Raw genomic sequence first — 20914 nt, 5'->3', positions numbered from 1 at the left:
CTATTTTATCCTGCCTCTGTCCCTTACTAGTTACAGGGTTTGAGGCCATGTCACTTCACTTTGTTGATCTTTAATTTTTTTATTGGAAAGATGCAATTACCTAAATCCTGACTGCCTACCACAGTATTCCTGTTTATCTGCAAGGTTCTGTCAAATCTGGATGAAAAGTGACACTCCAGAAAGAAGAGCCCGTATCAAGAACCTGGGAGCTGAAGCAGACTGGCAGATGTGCTCTCCAGATCTTGATCAAGCTGTCGAGTTGCGAGGAGAATGGTTATCTGACAGCTGACATCTTGCTATTCTCAAGGGGGGGGTCCCCTACCAGTGACCTGGCCAGTAACCCAGCAAGGCAGAGGTGTAGCCAAGGGCAGACCCTTCTTGGGTGGCCCTCAGCCAATGAGTGAGCAAGAGGTGGTATGAGGGACTGGCCACTTTTGTCCCATGGTGGACCCTCTCGTAGGCATTCTTTGTTTGGAGATGCCCTGAGGGGAGCTGGCAGAGAGAGCAGATCTTCAACATACTAAGACAGCTCCCACTGCCCAACTGGAGAGCCACACTTGAGGCAGGAGCGAAGGGTAAAAACTCAAGATATTCCAAAACAATCATCATGTTTGGGCAGGATGCTGAGTTGGACACTGAGAATCAGATCAGGGAAGAGGGTCAAGCTAAACTGAAGTGGAGTAGCTCAGCGCCAAGGATCAGCTAAGGCTAAGGTCCGAAGGGTGGGGGGCAGGGGCAGGAAGTAGCACCTCAGAGGGATTCCCCAGTGTGGGTCCTCATAGGGAGCATCAAACCATCCCACTAATTTTAAAAAGCTCTGCACACTCCAAAGTGCTATCCAAATGTAAGCAATTTGGCAATGCCTTGTTCTGCACTCTGGAGCATCAGGGAACATTTCTAACAAGGTTTTGAGGGTATCTGGCAATGTTTGCAGTCTTCCCTCTATTGGCAAAGTTGGTGTCATTTTAAAAAGCAGGTCTCGGAGTGTTTGTTCTACATTTCCTCAAATCTCACGGGCAAAAGTTGCCAGAGGTGCGCAAGGTTGGGCTCACTTCCAACCTCCAAGCTTTTAAGGGGCGCTCCAACATCTGGTAAGATTGCTCACCGCCTTGTAATCAGCATCTTGCGCCAGAACTGGGGTGTCAGGTGGGGCACAACCCAACTATTATCCCCTAATGTGGACACAGACCTATTGTCCGTGTGAGCCGAATGATTCATGTCTAGCCTCTCGTTACAAACTTTACACCTAAGAGTTAATGCGACAGCAATAAAATTCAGCATATATGGAAGGAACACAGCATCTTTGAGACACGTGGAGTTCAGGTGTTTTCTCTGGGTTGCAAGCTCCAGATTCTTACCTTAAGGAAAAACACACTTAACTTCATTGTTTCAAAGACCTGTGTTAATGCAACAGAAGATAAGAATGTAGAATTGTTGGAATTTGCCCTCAAGATAATTCCATGTCTCTGTATTAGACTTTTATGAGGAAGCTTGTTGAAAATAAAAAGATACATTATTAATTGTAGAGCAAGAACAGAACAGATTTATGGCCATCTCATTCAGCCTTAAACTTCAATGAACATTTGGTAAAAGACACAGGAGAGAAAAATGCCCTGTTATATTTATTACTTTTGAGCTCATGGGATGGAGACATTCTCTTTTAGCTACATAACTACCTTGGCTTCCCTATATATTTTATATATATATATATATATATATATATATATATATATATATATATATATATATATATATATATATATATATGTATTGTCTTTTTTACCCAGGAACCCCTTTTGTGACCATTTTTATAGAACCTCTCACTTTAAATTTGTAGCAGGACAAATTAGCTATAGAGGTGTGCACCACCCATGCTGCTCTGTTTTCCACTATAAAGACACTCCTCAACACTTTCTACTAAGGACATGAAACAAACAGAAATGTTCAAGTCACTGGGACAAAGAAAATCTGTATTATCAGTCTTGGAAAGTATGAAAACAGGATGAAAATGTTCAAAAATATTATGTTTGCGAGTTAGGACATAAAAGTTGTGAAATTTGCTTCAATTATCATATTTGGTATACTAAATTTAGAAGTATAATAACTTTGAAAGATGTTTAATATAGTATAGATTTTCCGGTTGAATTTACTTTTTATTAGATTTCATGTTTGTTACAACTGGACTTTTGGTCATATTCTGAGAATCAAAACTAAATTGTAAAATATACCCTTAGGTGTCATAGCTTAAATATCAGTAAATTGCCCTGAATTTTAACCTCTTTCTCTTTATTGTTAATGGGCAAAACACATCCTATGGGTAATGGGAGAAAGTTTAAAAAGAAGAAAAAAATTGGGACTTCCCTGGTGGCGCAGTGGTTAAGAATCCGCCTGCCAATGCAGGGGACACGGGTTCTAGCCCTGGTCCAGGAAAATCTCATATGCCACGGAGCAGCTAAGCCCGTGCACCACAACTACTGAGCCTGCGCTCTAGAGCCCGCGAGCCACACTACTGAGCCCACATGCCACAACTACTGAAGCCCATGTGCCTAGAGCCCGTGCTCCACAAGAAAAGCCACTGCAGTGAGAAGCCTGTGCACCACAACAAAGAGTAGCCCTTGCTCACCGCAACTAGAGAAAGCCCTCGCACAACAAAGAAGACCCAACACATCCAAAAATAAATAAATTTATAAAAAAAAAGAAAAAAAATCCTCAACTTTGCCAACTTTGCTTAATCAGCTGGATTCTGTAGTTAGCACTATCAAAAGTTCTTTTTTGACACACTTTTATAATTGTTGCCAGTTTCTGATACGCAGGGTTTGATTTGTTAGAGACAAGGCACAGGGGCTGATTTCTATGGGGGCTACACCTAGAATCTAGTTATTACTACCAATGAGTTCTGTAACCTGGGACCATCTTTGGACCTTACTGTCAATCTCCTTAGGTTTGGATGGAGGAGCTAACACTAGACTGGCTGAAAAAGTCACTTGCTTTAACGTGTTATATGTTTCTACTCTTCCCCATGCTTGTTATTTCTGAAATCTGTACATTTACAAACACAGATAAAATTTTTCCATGAAACGAAAGTCTGAGGTGTCTGAAGTAAACCAGAAAAGGAATCTGAAACAATTTTATGCTAAACCTGCCACTGTGGGTCAGCTACAGTCATAGAGAGACCCCTTAGGAGTTCTAACAGCCACTAACATTTGAAAGTAACTTTTGCAGCATCAAATCCTGGGGGTTCCTGCATGTTTCATAATCCCTTCAAACGCAGTAGAAGTGGAATGTCACTTTCGTTACTCTGTGCCTTGAATCTGAGAGATTTGCAGCAGTATGAATTTTGTGACTGTGAAATTGTTCTCTTCTCCTAATATGCTCTTGACTTGCCTGTGGCTGTGCTTTGTACTTGTAAGCAGACATGCTCTTGGATTAGCTGGGTCATTTGGGAAAGAATGTCTGACAGATGTGCATTGTAGGATTCAGATATTGTTATTGTTGAAGACATACAATTTTTTTTCATCTTCAGCAAGTTTGACAGTTGAATCCAAACACATTTTCATTGATTGCAGTATTTGTTCTATTTCCATATACTTTAAGAGCCCCAACGATGACTGTTCCATAAAGAGTTTCTTTTTCCTTCAGTAAGCCCTCATAGGCCAAGGAGCTCCTATAGAGTTGGAATGATGTTGTGTGCTCAACTTCTTTTTTTCTTGCTCATTCTTAAAGAAAACTGCTAGAAAAGACAGCCAATAGATGTTTCCATACTAAGAAATAACTTTTTTTGTTTTTATTTTTGTTTTTAGTTTCTTAAGTGAAATATTCAATACTCCCTGTAGACCAAACTTCATTTGGCTTTGGAGATCAAGAAGAATATTTTTCTGCTGTTCCTCTTCTACCTAGGGATTATACTGATCTAGTACCATGTATAATTTTCCAGTTGCATGGGGTTATGATATGTTTTATATAAATGGCATAAACATGTATTATGGAAATAGCACAAATACCGAAGACAACCACTTCCAGTTGTGCATACCAACTGTGGGATGTTTGGGTGGTAACTGACCTCCCTAATACTCAGCCTGTGCATCTGTGAACTTGGCCATTGCTGCCCTCTCAACATCCCTGTAGGAATGAAATGAAGGCATGTATGTGAATTTGTAGAGCAGTGCCTGGCAAATACAAATTAAATGATTATTTTGGCATTGAGAAACATCCTATTGACTACATTGTCTGAATCATGTTAACCATTTAAAATAATATTTTATAATCTAACTTAAAAATATTTGTAAGAAGGGGAAAAATTTGATGAAATATATTGCTCTGAACATTTTCTTCTTTATTCTGGGAACTATGCACTTTAATGACCAACTGATGAGTGAACTTGGTACAGGTCATTGGAAATGCCATTTTTCTCCCCGTTCTCCGTATTGTATTAGGAAAAGTTTTAAACTGTTTCCTTCCTTTTTGAAAGTATCTTAAGGTAGTGTAAATTAACTCATTACTTTGAAAATGCTTATTTCCAATGTAATTATGGCTTACTACATTGACATTAAACATTGAAACGTAACTTCTAAATCCAGTAGCAAGGATAAGAGCCTTATTCTATGGATGTCTCTGGGGGAATTACTACATACTAAGTAGAAAGAAATCTTAGTTTAAGATTAAAAAAAAATCAAGGTACACTCTTAGAGCTAATGTGAATCAGGTATTACCAGAATCAGTGACGCTTCAGTTATTCCACAACACAAATGACGTACTTTCATCTTTATAGACTTGGCAAATTTTAGACAAGCGAAGTTGAAACCTTTATGGATAAACAGAAATTGAAGAGGATGACTTGGACACTCATCAGGTAAGGATCAAAGGTGCTATAGGGCTGGGTCCCAGGTGAGGCTGGAGTACAGCAAGGGCAGCTTTTATAGCGTGTACTAAGCAAAGATTCCTTTTAGGAGAGCAAATATGAAAATAAATTCATTTTTAAGTTACCCTAGTCCCTGATAGAAATTGAGAACATAGGGCAGGATGTGGCTAATGCCCAGTGGTGTGTTGTTAAACACTAAACAACTTGCTTTCTAAGTGGGTAGTGGGGAGGATCTGACTTATAGTGCTTGCTAATTTCTGTAAATAATCCACGTGGCTGATTTCAAGCTACCAGCATGAAATTGCTGAACCGATAGATGGTTAGAGATAACAAGAATTGGCTCTTGCAAGCTGGTATCATTGGGTTCCAGCACAACATTGACTCTTTGAGTAATGCTGGCCCGTCTATGCCTTACTTCCTTGTTGGCTTATCATAAAATGGAAACTCAGGGACATAGGAATACATTTGGTTGAAGTAGATAGATCAGAAGTGGCACATTGTATGACTTGGTGTGTGTGGGGGTGCCATTCATGTCCTAGGCTATGTGAAGTGTGCTCCCTGGAGTCGTGCAGGAAAGAGCCTGCATAGCCATATGTGCATATGGTGGCCCTGCTACAGCTCCATTCACTTGACTTTAACCCCTCCCCACCCCCAAACAAACACCAAGCAACTCCTGGAGCATTACATCATATCTACTGCTCTGTGCCAGGCAGCTATGCCAGCCCACTCCCTTCCTCCAATCTAGACTTGACCTGCTTCTGTTTGGGCTCTGCTATTCCTAGCTCCTATGGGCTGTGCGAGCAGGACCTGAAGGGGAATCAAGGTCATGGGGGCATCTGACAGCTGTGTTCAGAGGCTATGTGCAAAGGTGTTCTGGGACACAGCCTGGGAGGGAGGTTGGAGAAATCTCAGGATGCCTACAGCCCTGTCACCGGTCCAGGAACACTCAGGCACAGTGTCCATTATTTGGGGGAGGAAAAAGAATAAATCAGCGTTCTGCATGTAGCTAAATTACCCTGAAAAGACCTCACCGCTCAGCTGGCTTCCCCAGCTGAGTCATGACTGCCTGAACAGCCAGGGGGCCTAATGAGCACTCCGTGGGTGGTTCTGCATGGGCAGTCACCCAGGGCTGATCCCCGCTCTGTGGACATGAGCTTTTAAATAAAAGAACAGCAAGCCTGGTTGATGGATGGTGTTATTTTGGCCTTTCTTGAGGGAGAAACTCACTTTGGGAGGATACAGAAGCAGACTTGCCCCATTGCAGTGCTTGCAATCCCAGGGATGGTTCTGGAGGGCAGGCCATCATGTGCCCAGTCATCTAGGATGCACCTAGGAGAGCACCATCTGGCGGATGGGGATTCGGGGGGCCTGGCAGCAAACAGGGCCAGGCACTGCCAAGGGCACAGATCTAAGGGTGGTCTGTGTCTGTGTGCACAGTCCCGGCCCGCTCTGCCCCTCCTCCCTGACACACACACTTACACATGCTCATCACTTCTTCCAAGGAGGGGTTACCAAAAATAAACAAAAATGGAGGTGTTAGCGCACAATGTCATGGCTACCATGATTTTCCCTGCCACAATGCCCAATAACGTGGTCCTTATAATTTTGCTGTGAGCTTAGGGATCCTTGAAAGGGAATGTCAAGCTATAAAGGTTTGTAGAATGTGTGCACCATACCTATTATATAGAATCTCTTGGCTGCAAGTAACATGAGACCGACTTCGAGGCAGCTTAGGAGAAAGAGCAAAGGCATAATGCGGGTGCCAGTGGGGGAAAGAGCTTATTGGAAAGTTATGAGGCCATTTCACAGAAACCAAAAGCAGAGAGGTTGCCAGGGCTGTGGACTGGAGCCTGGACTGGAGCTTGGGGGAGCCTGCTTGGTAACAGGTTATGCTTCTCTAGTTATAGATGAGGCCTCTACACATAGAGCCACAGAACAGAAAAGGGTGTCCTGAATTTTCCATGTTCCAGTCCAGGCACAAAAGAGATTTCTCTTTCTATCGTCATCTACAAAATTCCCAAGGAAGAAATAGTTTCCTAGCTCAGGACAGGTGCCACCCCTGTTAGGTCAATTGTGGGAAGGGAAGGGGGTCTGGGGAAAGATTCTGATTCACCTTGTTGAGATCTCTGAAGCCTGAACATGTGAGTTCTGTTTTGCTTTTGGCTGGAATACCTCTTCATCCATGAAAACACACACGAGAGTAGAAAGGCCAAGGGGTCTGAGTCAGGCAAATCTGGGTATAGACCTCGTTTTCCCTCTTATTAGTTGTTTGACTTTGGACAAATAATTGAACCACTCTGAAATTCAATTCTTGCATCATCCCAGCAAGAAATTCCTGTTCTATGCCACAGTGGTCTTCAGAGTGGGTTCTGGTAGCCTCGGCATCAGCCTCCTCTGAGAACCTGTTAGAAAGGCAAATTCTCAGACTCCACCCCAGACTGGCTGGGGGGGTGGGGGGTGGGGCTCACTGATCTGTGTTTTAACAAGACCTCCCTGAGGACGCAGGCTGTGGTTTGGGAGCCTCTGCTTTAGGGCTCTGGAGGTAGCCTCTGAGAACCCTGAACAGTGGACCACAGAGTCCTGGATGAGGGCCCATTGGGCTTGCAACCCCCAGCTACCACCTTCTCCCACAACAGTCTATATAAGCAGACCATGGGCAGGAAACCTCTGGAGTCCGAATTCTTTGTGTACTGGGGAGTCTAGTGTACTTTTCATGGGGAGCAGTGGGGTCTCTCCACCCCAAGTCCAGTGAGGAGTTAGATTGGAGGTGTTTGAAAGAACAGGGAACTAAGCGTCCCCTGGCCGGTGCTTGTTGAGCTACAGAAAATTGCAGGCCCACCTTGATGCTAGTAGGTTTGGAGGAAGTTCTCAGGAAAATGTCTCTGCCCTCCCAGAGCTTCTAGACCCTGAAGGAGGAGGGGAAGCAGAGGGAAATCGCAGACTATATTTCCTCCTCACCAAAGGAGAGGCAAACCAGACAGGCAAGGAGAGTGAGAGCCTGCAGCTTCAAACAGGACAAGACGAAACTTTACATACTGTGATGACACTGTGCCAGTAACTGGAGGTAAATGGATGTGACCCATATGGCTTTGTGGCTTTAAAAGAATGTGGAAGAACAGAGTTGACAGCAACTGCTGGAAAAAATAAATGAGGGTGTTTGAGATGCTGTCTGGAAAATACATAAACATCATGGATGCTTAATAAGTAGCTGCCACTTTTTGAGTGCGTATGTGACCCAGACTCTTTGTAAAGCAACAACAGAAAGTGACATAACACTTTCATGACCCTTTTGAAGAGGTTATTATAATTCCTACATTACAGAGAAGGAAACTAAGGCTCACAGGAGGGGTGCTAAGTGGCCAAAAGCCACACAGCAAAGTAGCAGAGCCCGGCAGGGTCAGGGCCTCCATGCACAACTCTGACACCAAAGCCATGCTGTAGCTACTGCTTCTTCATGGGAAGTATTGCAATAATATGCTGTTCCCTAAATCGGGGAGAGTACTTGTTTCCTTCTGGGAAGCAATCCCTGAGCTTTGTAAATGGCAGTTCATCAGTTCACATGGATCCCCACACAGGGGTCCTGGCCAGAGAGCCTATGAGACTCACAGATCTGCTATTTCAGAGCCAGAGGCTGCTTTGCTGAGCTGGCATTTACATGGATCTGTTTTCCTACTTAAAGTTCAAGGCCAAGATGAAGTCCCAGGGTTAAGTTTTGCTCCTCAGGCAAAGCTTTAGACAGTGTCTAGGAAAGGGCTTTGTCAATGGAAAAGACACTGAGTCACTGGACTCCATTCAAAATGGCGGCCACCATGAGTCTCTTTGGGGTGTGGTGGATCCTCCAGCCCTGCAAGTAAAATCAGAGCCATTCATTGCCTTGGTCTCTCCCTCACACACACACCCATTTATGAGCGTGAATCACGGATTTCCAAATAACAAGCATGAACTACTTTTTATTTTAACACCCACCGCAAAGCCTAGCTCCTTCTCAGCCTCCCAGCTACCTGCCTATCAAGTGGATTCTGACTCTCCGAGGGGAGGGGCAGGGCTGGTGGAGCTATTCAGTCAGTCCCCAGGAGGTTCAACACTTGCAGCAATTTGTAGTGAAATTACCAGCTGAACTTGATTTAGATCCTGGCTGGAGCCTTCCCTGAAGGGTGTGGTGTGAAAGCCCAGCAGTTTGCTGTGAGTAAAAGTCTTACAGTGGTTGACTGGACTGAGGATCAGGTTGGGGAAGACAGAAGGGGATGGAGTTAGTACCAGCAAGGCTGTCAGCCCCTAGATGCTGTGCTCGGGGGTCACTCTAGCTCTTTTTTCAGTCCCTAGAAATATAATGCTGTTCATTCCATAAAACTAGGATAGGCACAGGCTGACTGGCTTGCAGAATAGTGCAAAAGCTTCTTGCTTAGGTTAGGGGACCATCTTACAGGTCAAATTTACACGGGGGGGGGGGGGTCAGCTTTCTTTCCCTGGGGGATGGAGGAATGGAATCTGCATCTCAATTGAGCTCTGGATCCTCCCCTAGATTTAAGTCACTCCTAAAATAGGAATTAACGCTCACACTTCATGCTTGTAATTGTGTAGTTACCGGAGATGAAATGCTATCTCAAGTACTGTTGAAGCCGAATATGGCCTCTGTGCCCTGTCGACTAAAAAAAATATATTCACAATCTAAAAATTGACAGTTATGTTTTATGTGGGAAATTTTAGGACTTCAAGCTTGGGAGGCAGCATCTCAAGTAACTCTGAGAGAGCTGCTCTGAGGAGGTGAGGGGGGAGCCAGGATATATAGGAGTTTTGCAACAAAGGACAGGTAGTCTGAACATCAAAAGATTATTGTTAATTAAAGAAATCCAGATATCTCAAGTTAAGGAATTTAGTGCTTTTCTATGTGTGGGAAGAGGCAAGAGACTGGGCTCACTGAAATCATTCCTTTGAGATGCACCTCAGCTATCTGGGGCCACTATCCTGTGTTTTCACATCCTGAGTTTCCTCAGGGCTCACCGCAGGGAGTGGCTGCAGTCTGATGGCTGCTAGATGGCAGGTGTTCTTTTCCTTCCTGAGTTCCCTCAGGGCTCACCAGCTCACCAAGGGCTGTGGATGCAATTGCAGATGACTGTGACATCCTTTGTTTACTGATATGGCAGGCAGTATTCCATTTATCAACCCCAACACGGAGTTAAATCTTGGAGACAGAGTTTTGGGTAAAGTAGGAAAGAATAGCTTTATTGCTTTGCCAGGCAAAGGGGGCCACACTGGGATAATGCCCTCAAAACTGTGTGTCCCAACCTGGAGGATGCAGTGAGGAGTTTTATAGTAATGGTTCAAAGAGGGCGTGATCAGCTTGTAGACACTCTTCTGATTGGTTGGTGGTGAGGTAAGTGGGAGTGAGCATTATCAACCTTTTGGTTCCAACAAGTGTGGGGTCTACCTGCTTGCAGGCAGCATACAGTTAACTTCTCCCACCTGGTGGGGGATTCAGGCTCTGCAAAACAGCTCAAAGATATTGTTATGTGTATCCCTTGAGGGGGAACCAGGACCCTGCCCTAAGGCTGCACTATTGTTTCTTGACTATTCCTCTCTTGTCTCTCTATTCCCTCCCTTCCCTAATTAGCAACTGTTTGAACCTGCCCCTTGGAACTCAGGGAAGGTCTTGGAGGCTGAATGAAGCCTGTTTCCTGTAATAAAGAAATGGGGGACACAGAAAGGCTTTTGTACCCAGGAGCCCCATGGGGTCCTGCTTGGTATCACTATCTCATTTAATATTTATAGTTAACCTGGGTCTGATGCATGTAAGTCTCATGTGACAAAAGAGCAAAAAAAAAAAAAATCAAGCATTTGGGCTAGCACAGTAATGGATGGCATTACAATCAGTGCTGAGGGCTTTGTCTAGTATGTTTATCAATACCCCCTAGAAAATATTTCATGTCAGATCTTTTAAGAATTTATGCTTAGGAAAAAAAATCCATGAAAAAGCATCTTTCCTTCCTTGGGAGTCAGAGTCCCTGTGTCTGATTAAGTGGTCATGCAGCTCATCATGCTTCCCTTTTCCCCCAGGCTGCCAGGAAGACCAGAGCAACAATTAGTGGGCAGTTATTGTAATTAGCCCACATGCTTAGCATTGTTTCTTCCTCCTTTCTTTTAGTTGCTCTGTTTTCTCTGTGTAACCTGTTTATACAGAGATACCTCAGAGTCCTTGAGAACTGGAGGTCAGCTGTGAATAAATGCTTGACTATAATAAAAAGCAAAGAAACAGAACCATGTAAGTGGCAGAGCCTGGACTGGGCAGATCTCCTGATTCCAAAAGCAGCACATTTTCCACATCACCATACTGCTCATTCTGGCAGTTCTGGTGTGATTCTGCTAGAAGATGTAAGGTTGGATCTTAACAAACAGCACCGCGAAACAGAGGAAAGCTTCAAGTGAGCTTTATTAGGGAGCGCTCCCGGGTGAGGTTCACTGGTCCAAGAGAAAGGGGCCAGAGAAGTCGCACCCGGGAGAGGGTTGGGCAAGATTTTATAGGGGAAGAAGGGAAAGGGGTGTGGTGAATCTGGGAGGGCGCAGGGTATTCCTTATTTGGTGGTCTTTTCGGGTATCCTGGGGGACCGTTAGTCCCGCCCCTCGAAAGGCGGGAATGCTGGGCCAGGTGCAAAGTCCCCAGGTCAGTTCCTGGAACTGGGTGGTCCAGAGAGTTTTGGCCTGATGCAACCTGTGAATCTGATTGTGTTCCCCTGCCTCAGGCCAGTTGGCCTTACAGAAGATGACCCAGGAACTAGGCACATTTTGGTTCCTAAGGGATGGGGTGACAGAGGCCGGGGGACACCATGGTAGCACAGCTGTGCCTTCACTTGCCTGGACAGCAGGGAGCTCAAGCCTTATCAGAGCAGGATGGTCTGGCAGTTGCTGGCTACATGCCATTGATTTTCCCTCTCAAGAACAACCCAGCAGTCTTTCCCTAAGGGGGAAAATTTAATTACAAGAAATTAACAAACATTTGGGAAAAAAAGGTAGAGCAGTTATTCTTCAATTAGAGAAAAGCTGGCTTTAATCACCTTCCTGCCAGATGTCCTCTTGGGAGGCAGGCGCTTGTGCAAATGAATACTGGAGCGGGGAATTAGAAAAGGAGCTTAGGGTCTGGGTGTCTCTCCCACTTGTACTGGCTACCATGTTAAATCCCAGATTCAAGGCTTACTTAGCTATTTTCAGATCTCTTAATCTTCCTTCCGTAAATATGATGTTGCTTCAAGTCTGCTGGAGCCAGGGAGCTTCAGCAGAGCCAATTCTTTGGTCTGTGGCCACCCTGGGCCAGAACAACAGGAGTGCCCAACTGTCTTCTGCTGGAAAATTCCATACTCCTCACACCCACCTCCTAGGAAAGAATCCTGTGTGTGTGTGTGTGTGAGTGTGTTTGCACATGTGTGTGAGTGAGCATGTGTGTGTGTGATGGTGTGTGTGAGTGCATGAAGGTGGGTGCATGTTCATATGTGTGTGCATGATGAAGAAATGTGTGTGTGGTGGATCTGTCAATGTGTGTGTGTGTGTGAGAGTGAGCATGTGATTGTGTTGATAAATGGAATATTTATAAATGGAATGGAATATTTATAAATGGAGTATTTCCTTCCATATCAATAAACAAAGGATGTCACAGTCACCAATGATTGCAGCCCCCCAGCGTGAGCTGATGAGCCCTGAAGAAACTCAGGGCTGAAAAGAATACCTGCCATCTAGCAGCCATCAGACTGCAGCCACTCCCTGCGGTGAGCCCTGAGGAAACTCAGCATGTGAAAACACAGGATAGTGGCCCCAGATAGCTGAAGTGCATATCAAAGGAATGATTTCATTGAGCCCAGGCTCTTGCATCTTCCCATACATAGAAAAGCACTAAATTCCTTAACTTGAGATACCTGATTTTCTTTAATTAACAATAATCTTTTGATGCTCCCAATTACCTGTCCTTTGTTGCAAAACTCCTATATATCCTGGCTCCCCCCTCACCTCCTCAGAGTAGCAGTTTCTCAGAGCTATCTGAAACACTGTCTCCCGGGCTGCAGTCTTCATTTTGCCCCAAATAAAACTTAACTCGCAACTCTCAGGTTGTGGATTCTTTTTAAGTCATCAGTATCTATGAGTGTGTGAGATTGCACATACATATGTGTTTGTGTATGTGTGCCTGTGAATTGCATGAGTGTGAGTATGTGTGTGAGTCTGTATGAGTGTGTTTTTGAGTGAGTTTTTGAATGAGCGTGGATGTGAGTGCGTGTGTCAGCATGTGTCTGTGTGTTTGCTGGAGTCCCTCCAGCTGCATTAATGGGAGGCATGCAGGGAAGAGAGAGCACGGGAACAGAGTGCTTGACCTTGCCCTGCACTGATGGACAAGAAAGCGTGGAGCTCAAACAATTGACCTTGAAGGAGACGGCTTCCCATCTCCCTCACACACCCAACTGCCCTTAAATAAATAAGGGAAGGCGGACAGACACAGTTCCCTAGAAAATAAGATAATGACATAATCTTCCCAGTAAGCTTACTACACTGGACTCCACAGCTAGTCAGGCACATGGAATAGCCCACAGCCAGGTTCCTGATGAATTCTTGACCGCCCCAGCTTGTTCTGAATTTCATGAATGGGATTCAGGAGCTGGAGTCATTTTAGGGAGCAGCAGGACCAATGACGTCATCTTAGCTGTTAAAGAGTAAAGTCCATGGGGCTTCCCTGGTGGCGCAGTGGTTGAGAGTCCGCCTGCCGATGCAGGGGACACGGGTTCGTGCCCCAGTCCGGGAAGATCCCACATGCCGCGGAGCGGCTGGGCCCGTGAGCCATGGCCGCTGAGCCTGCGCGTCCGGAGCCTGTGCTCCACAATGGGAGAGGTCACAACAGCGAGAGGCCCGCGTACCGCAAAAAAAAAAAAAAAAAAAAGAGTAAAGTCCATGAGAGAGATCTTGTTTCCCTTATATTCTGAGGACACAGAATGAATCCAGGGCAGAGCTGGGGCCAAGATCCAAGTTCTTGGTGTACATGCAGAATGTGACTTATCCTGGTTTCCTCAGAGATGCTGCCGTCTCACACCTTGTCCTGCCTTCATGCTAATCCCTTCCCTGCCAGCCCTTCATGTGCCGTCTAGCTCATGGCTAGATTATTTACATGGTGTTATGATCGTTCTCCTTTTTTACCTCATTCTATCCATCACTGCCTTCATCAACCTTAAAATTGCCTTGAATGTGTTACTCCCTTGTTGAGAGATATTCAGTGGCTCCCTATTACCTAGATAATAAAATCCAAGATATTTAATTTGCATCCAAGATCCATGGTAGTCTAATTTCTACCTTCCTTATTTCCTATGTACCTTTTCCTTGATAAAAAATGGTTTACTAATTGCATTACTAATGTACTCTATTTATTCTCTCTTTCATGCAACAAATACATATTGAGTACTTTCCAAGTCTCAGTCAGTGTGCTAGACACTGTAATAATAACATATACTTAATAAGTACCTACCGTGTGCCAGGCACACTTCTAAATTCTGTAGATGAAACAATGTACAGGCTTCTGCATGTACAACTGCAGGGGGAGCCATGTACATAGAGGACAATAGATGGTGACTTTTGGGTTTTGCAACACATCAGCCCTACGTGTAACCTTCACAACAACCTTAAAAGAGAAGTGGTTATATTTAACCCACTTTACAGTTGAAGGAAATAAGCCACGTCGATATTAAAAGATAAATCCATCATAGAGTAAGTTTCAGTGCGGGCGTTGAAACCTGAGGCTTGGCTTCAGAACCCTTATGCCTGACCTCTACTCCACCATCCCTCCAAATATATATTATCTCATTAAATACTCACAACAATGCAATGAGGCAGTTGCATCATCATTATATGGGTAAAAAAATACAAGGCCACAAAAGTTAAATGATTTGCCAGATATGTTTCTAGCCCAGATTTGAACCCAGGTTATGTCAGTATTCTAAAGCCAAGATAGAATTATTCTAATTGTAATTAGTGTTTGTTCTGGCAAAAACACTAAGTTTGGATCCCAGAGGACATGGGCTAAGATCTTGCCACTGTCCAGCACTGGTGTTCATTCTTTTTGCAACTTAGTTCCCTCATTATAAATATCATGGGATTTGACTACACCAGCACTTCTCAACCTTGGATGTGCTAGAGAAGGACTTGGGGAGTTTCAAAAAATATGCCTATCTAGGATTAATGTTTTTCTATATTTCCCCAGGGATTTGAATGTATAATCAGGGTTGAGGATCTTAGATGTGCCATAATCACCACCTTGGGAGACTGACTTCTGTTGCTTCTCCCACTTCAATGTCTTTTCATTCTTCCTCAAGGCAATGTGTGGCTTCTACTTGAAAGACATTGTTCTTGGACACTACGTTAGGCAGGATAGGCTAGGTTGTGCTGCAATAACAAATGACCCTGAAATTTATCTCCCATATTATTTCTCACTCATTATTGCTTGGCTGAAGTTTTAGTCCATGTTGTTTTCATTCCTGGGCCCCAGCTGACATAACAGCACCTATCTGGAAGATCACCAAGAGATGGAAAAGAAAAGATGACAAACCATGTGCATGGAAAAGTGGAGAAACTCTGAGGGTGATAACTACTGGTGATGACTAGAATAGTCAATGTTGTTTGGTAAGTAGTGAAACCACAGACTGGAACTCAGTTCATCCTGATCTCAGAGCTTGAAAATATTACCCCTACCTTCAACAAAAGCTGTTCCAAGCGTACAGCTGTTCCAAAGGAATCCTGTGGGATGCTGAGGGGCTCCAGCCTCTGTTATTTTGATTCAGTGGGACTAAGCAAAGGCCCAGAAATCTACATTTTATTTTTATTTTTTACAATTAATTCTTATTGGAGTATACAGTTGATTTACAATGTTGTGTTAGTTTCTGCTATACAGCAAAGTGAATCAGTTATACATATATATATATATATATCTACTCTTCTTTTAGATTTTATTCCCATATAGGTCATTACAGAATATTGAGTAGACTTCCCTGTGGATTACAGTAGGTTCTTATTAGTTATCTATTTTGTATATAGTAGTGTGTATATGTCAATCCCAGTCTCCTAATTTATCCCTCCCCCCTTTCCCCATTGGTAACCATAAGTTTGTTTTCTACATCTGTGACTCTATTTCTGTTTTGTAAATAGGTTCATTTGTACCATTTTTATTAGATTCCACTTATAACCAATATCATATGATATTTGTCTTTGACTTCTCTCAGTATGACAATCTCTAGGTCCGTCCATATTGATGTAAATGGCATGATTTCATTCTTTTTTTATGGCTGCATAATATTCCATTGTATATATGTACCATATCTTTAAAAGCCTTTCCCCACTCCAGGTGATTCTGATGCAAGTGATTTGAGGACTGCATTTTGAAAAAATTGTGTTACTTCCTTTAAAGAAAAAGGGAATGGCATTTCTCCTAAGTACTTGGCCTATTTGTCTGCTTATCTAGTCAAATTTCCATTGACATATTATAAGTTCCCACTTTTTTCCTTTTCAACTTTTCTTATTCTTGTTGGTGAGGATGTTTTTGTGGGTGGATAATCAAATTATAGATCTGTTAATTCTAGAGTCTAGAATTCTAGGGTCTAACCCCTTTTCATGAACTTCTCAGCTCTGTACTAGATCCAATCTCCTTGATCCCCCTCTCACATCCCTTCTCCAAACTGCATGTATAGTCCAGCCCACTGGATGCAGCTAAGTAGACAGGGAAAGCCCCAGGACACGGGAGCACATAAAGGAAACCTCCCCTTCTTTTTGTCTTTGGATAAATGGAATTCTCTCCCAGACAGCTCAAAGCCTCATATCTGTTTCCCAGGAAAGGGGATTTCTGTCCACAATTGTGCTTCCCATGATCTACATGATCCTACATGATCTGCTCCCTGGCACCGTCCCAAGGTCATTTTCTAGCATCCTGCCCCCCATTTGCTAAGATGACTGCAACGGCCCTGTTTCTGTATATATTGCAATACATCTAAAGAATTCTCAGTCAGTTTATTGAAAAGACCTTCCCATGCATCAAGTGATCTTTGTTCCTTAAGTGAGAGGGGGCATGGGAGAGTGGAAGTTCTTGGGCTTTTAAAGCATATGATGGCTGCTAACAACAGAGCTGTGAAGTGAGCCTGCCTGGGTGAGAACCCTAGCTTTACTATGCAGTAGCCATAGCAACTTAGATAAATTACTTAGCCTTATGGGGTCTCATTTTTGTCACCCATAAAATGCAGATAATGGTAGGACAGTTCCAAGCATTACATGACAACACAGGTAAATATTAGCTGCTATATTCGAAGCCAGGCAGACTTGGATTAAAGCTCTCCCTCTGCCGTGTGCTTGAAGTTAACCTCAGAAGTCTCAGATTCCTCGTCGATAAAATAAATGGAAAATTGTCTACCTCCTAGGGCATGATGTGGAGAGAGTACAAATGCTGATGTTTAGAAAATTCCCAGATCATTTCCTGGCACATAGGAAATGCTTCAGAAAGTTAGTTCAGGAGCCTGCATTGCTGACAAACTCAAGGCCTGTTGTCTCCTAGAACCTCAGATGCCCAATGTACCTAGACTGACTGCTAGAGAGAACGTGGTGGGGCACAGGGAAGGCATGCAAAATTTTCACCTACCACACTGACTGTGGAGGTGCCAGGAAAATTTTGCACATGCTGTAATCAATACGAAGGCTTTTCTCATGGGGGAGGGATAGATTGGGAGTTTGGGATTGACATGTACGCACTGCTATATTTAAAATAGATACCCAGCAAGGACCTACTGTATAGCACAGGGAACTCTGCTTAACATTCTGTAATAACCTAAATGGGAAAAGAATTTGAAAAAGAATATATATGTATGTATGTATGTATAACTGAATCACTTTGCTGGACACCTGAAACTAACACAACATTGTTAATCAACTATACTCCAATATAAAATTTTTTAAAAAATCAGAAAACTGCTTACAATATCTTTCAGGAAAATGACCCTCCACTGTGCCTGTCATCCACTCATATTCTTAACAAGGTTGCAAGGGCATGGTGTATGTGTGACTCTCACCCCAGATCATGGTTTCTGGCTGAGTCTATCGACCATGCCCTCAGAATCCTTCTTAACACGGTGCTGCATGACATAGCACTGATTAATTAGTATTTGCAAGCACGCTGAAACCCATTTGCTCTTTCTCCAAGAAGAGATCCCTGAGCTGAACTCAGGCTTAATTCGATCCAACACACACCTTGCCCTGAGATTCCCATCTTAGAGCCCTGACTCTGGGCTTTTGTTGGCTTCACCTTTGTCATGTCTATAGTGATTTTATTACATCACTGTTAACTTCAAATCAGCCAAAACAACTCAGCAGGTCCAAGTGAGCCAGAGTTATAGTTTCCCCCTTTATCTTCTTCAAAACTTTGTCTCAGAACAGCAACAGGGGGCAAAAAACAAAACAAAAAAAAAACAAAAAACCAACCAGAAACAAATCCCTGGGAAGCCCTAGAGCCTTCATCCCCATTTATTTTACTGCCTGGATGTAATTTGAGGAGATGCACTAAAAATGAACAGATTGGAACGAGTGTTTCAGTCCTCCAGGCATGAGACAAACTCTCCAGGAAAGTGATCTTTAAAATATTTGGAATTGACCATGTTATTTTAAACCCTCATAGCGATGGTTCTTTTTTTTTTTTTTTTGCGGTACACGGGCCTCTCACTGTTGTGGCCTCTCCCGTTGCAGAGCACAGGCTCCAGGCGCGCAGGCTCAGCGGCCATGGCTCACGGGCCCAGCCACTCCGCGGCATGTGGGATCCTCCCGGACCGGGGCACGAACCCGTGTCCCTGCATCGGCAGGCAGACTCTCAACCACCGTGCCACCAGGGAAGCCCGACCATGTTGTTTTAAACCCTTATAGCAATGGTGCTTGTCTTCATCCTTGGATAGAAAACTGCCCACTGAAGTACAGTGGGCAGAAGGTCCCTCTGTTTCCACCCACACAGCAGAAGCCCCACGGCAGAGGCATCTCTGTCGCCTGTGTGTGTGCCATTTCTGGGCTTGGTGCTTTCATGTCTTCAAGCCATTTTTCTGACTGGTCAAGGCTGATTCGGAGGACCCAGTTCCTGACCACCGAGGATGCCCCATGCCAAGCCAGAAAATGTCTCCCTCTGCCCTTGACAAGGGAGTCTGAAAGTTTTGTAAGAAAAATATCCCAGCAACATTCCAGCTTTGTCAGCTCATGCTGCTGCCTCCTGCTGCCCTTGAAGTTTCAACTGGACCCAGGATTCCTTTTTACTTCCTGTTCTGAGCCATTGTCCGGTGCTCATTACCCACCAGCTGTGGCCCAGCTGTTAAATTCCACATCAAAGGTGGCATCATGCACCTGGCGTGTGAGCTGATTTCCCTTCTGCCTCTTACCATGGTGCATTAAGCCTTCTGGGTCTTTATTTTAAAGCAGCTCTATAAATGTCAAATACTATTAACTGTCCAAGTGAGAGGTGGGAAAGCCAAAGGGCTTGGGAAGACTGAAGAATGGAATAAAACCTTAAAAATATTTTTTCCCCCACCCCTGTTCTTTCCTTTTCTGGCTGTCACTTTAATTTGGATACCCAGACTAGCAATCAAAGCATTGCAGTGACCATCCCCATAAATATGTTAGTTGATACAAATCTGAAACATTAACCAAGAAGAAAACCAAGATGATTATTATTATTATTATTGCTCACATTAGCAATGATTTTGGCATATGAGATAGAAATGTAGGCAAATGTGGCTTATTATATTTAAAGAGCTTTCAGTCTAATAAGATGAAAAACGAAATCCTCAGTATATGTGGTGTCCATGTGACCACGAGTAGTTCTGCTTTCTCTGAGGTGGCAAAGTATGCCAGTGCATGGATATCCCATCTTGATCGACATCAGAGCTGTTTTTACAATAATCTTTTAACTTCTTGCTTTTAGTCTCACCCCTTCTGATACATCCTCTCACTTCCAAGTGATATCCTTTAAATGAAAGTCATATTAGGTCATTTTCTTGTTATTTTTGTTAACATCCTTAGAGGAGGTGGAAGAAAGAGCAAAGGCAACTCACTCAAGTGTAAGCAAAATCTTCCTGAATTCACCTTTCAATAGCTAAAAATTCCTGGAAAAAAAAAAGCTGTGTTAATTTATCTACAAATGGTAGATAATTCAATGGTAGATTGAATGACACAGACAGATAAAAATGTTTGTCTCAAGAGTAGAAAACTTTCAAGAATATATTGATATAATGACTCTTTCCTAAATAAGACTTTTGACTTTTGGAAAAGGTTTTGTGAGTGTGCATGCCTTCCACCAACTAATTTCAGTCATTAATAGCCAATATGTCAAACTTAGAAGAATTTATTTATTTTCTTGGTGTTTTGCCTTCTTTGGAATGTAAATATTCAATAACCAAACCCGAGGGAGTATTAATAAATGAATACTGAAAGCTTTCAAAGAGCAAGTGAAAGCTTTCAAAGTGTAAGATGTCACACGTGCACTGGGTTATTTATGTTATTTAGCTGAGTATTAAAACCCATTGGAGCTTTTCCCTTTAATTGATCTCAGCTAAAATCCTGGGGATATCTGGCTGGATTCCAAGCCCGCTGGATTAATTTTAGCAGGGCCAGGCTTTTCCCAAAGGGAATGCTTGCTGGTAAGCTAAGATTTATTTACCTCATACGAATTTCTAAACACATTTTCAAAATTGATTTCAATAAATGCCATACTTTGAGGTACTATCTAGGTACGATTTATAGTTAAACAAAGGCTTATACTACATAGACTTACTATATTGTATGAGTTTTCTATTGCTGATGTAACAAATTACCACAATTTTAGTGGCTTAAAAAAACAAGTAGGGGCTTCCCTGGTGGCACAGTGGTTAAGAATCCTGCTACTGCAGGGGACACGAGTTTGAGCCCTGGTCTGGGAAGATCCCACATGTAACGGAGCAACTAAGCCCGCGAGCCACAACTACTGAAGCCCCCACGCCTAGAGCCCGTGCTCCTCAACAAGAGAAGCCACGGCAATGAGAAGCCCAT

This window comes from Stenella coeruleoalba (genome assembly GCF_951394435.1).
Source record: "Stenella coeruleoalba genome assembly, chromosome: 2".
Taxonomy (NCBI): Eukaryota; Metazoa; Chordata; class Mammalia; order Artiodactyla; family Delphinidae; genus Stenella; species Stenella coeruleoalba.
The sequence above is the reverse complement of the archived record's forward strand: the minus strand, read 5'-3'. Positions refer to the sequence as shown.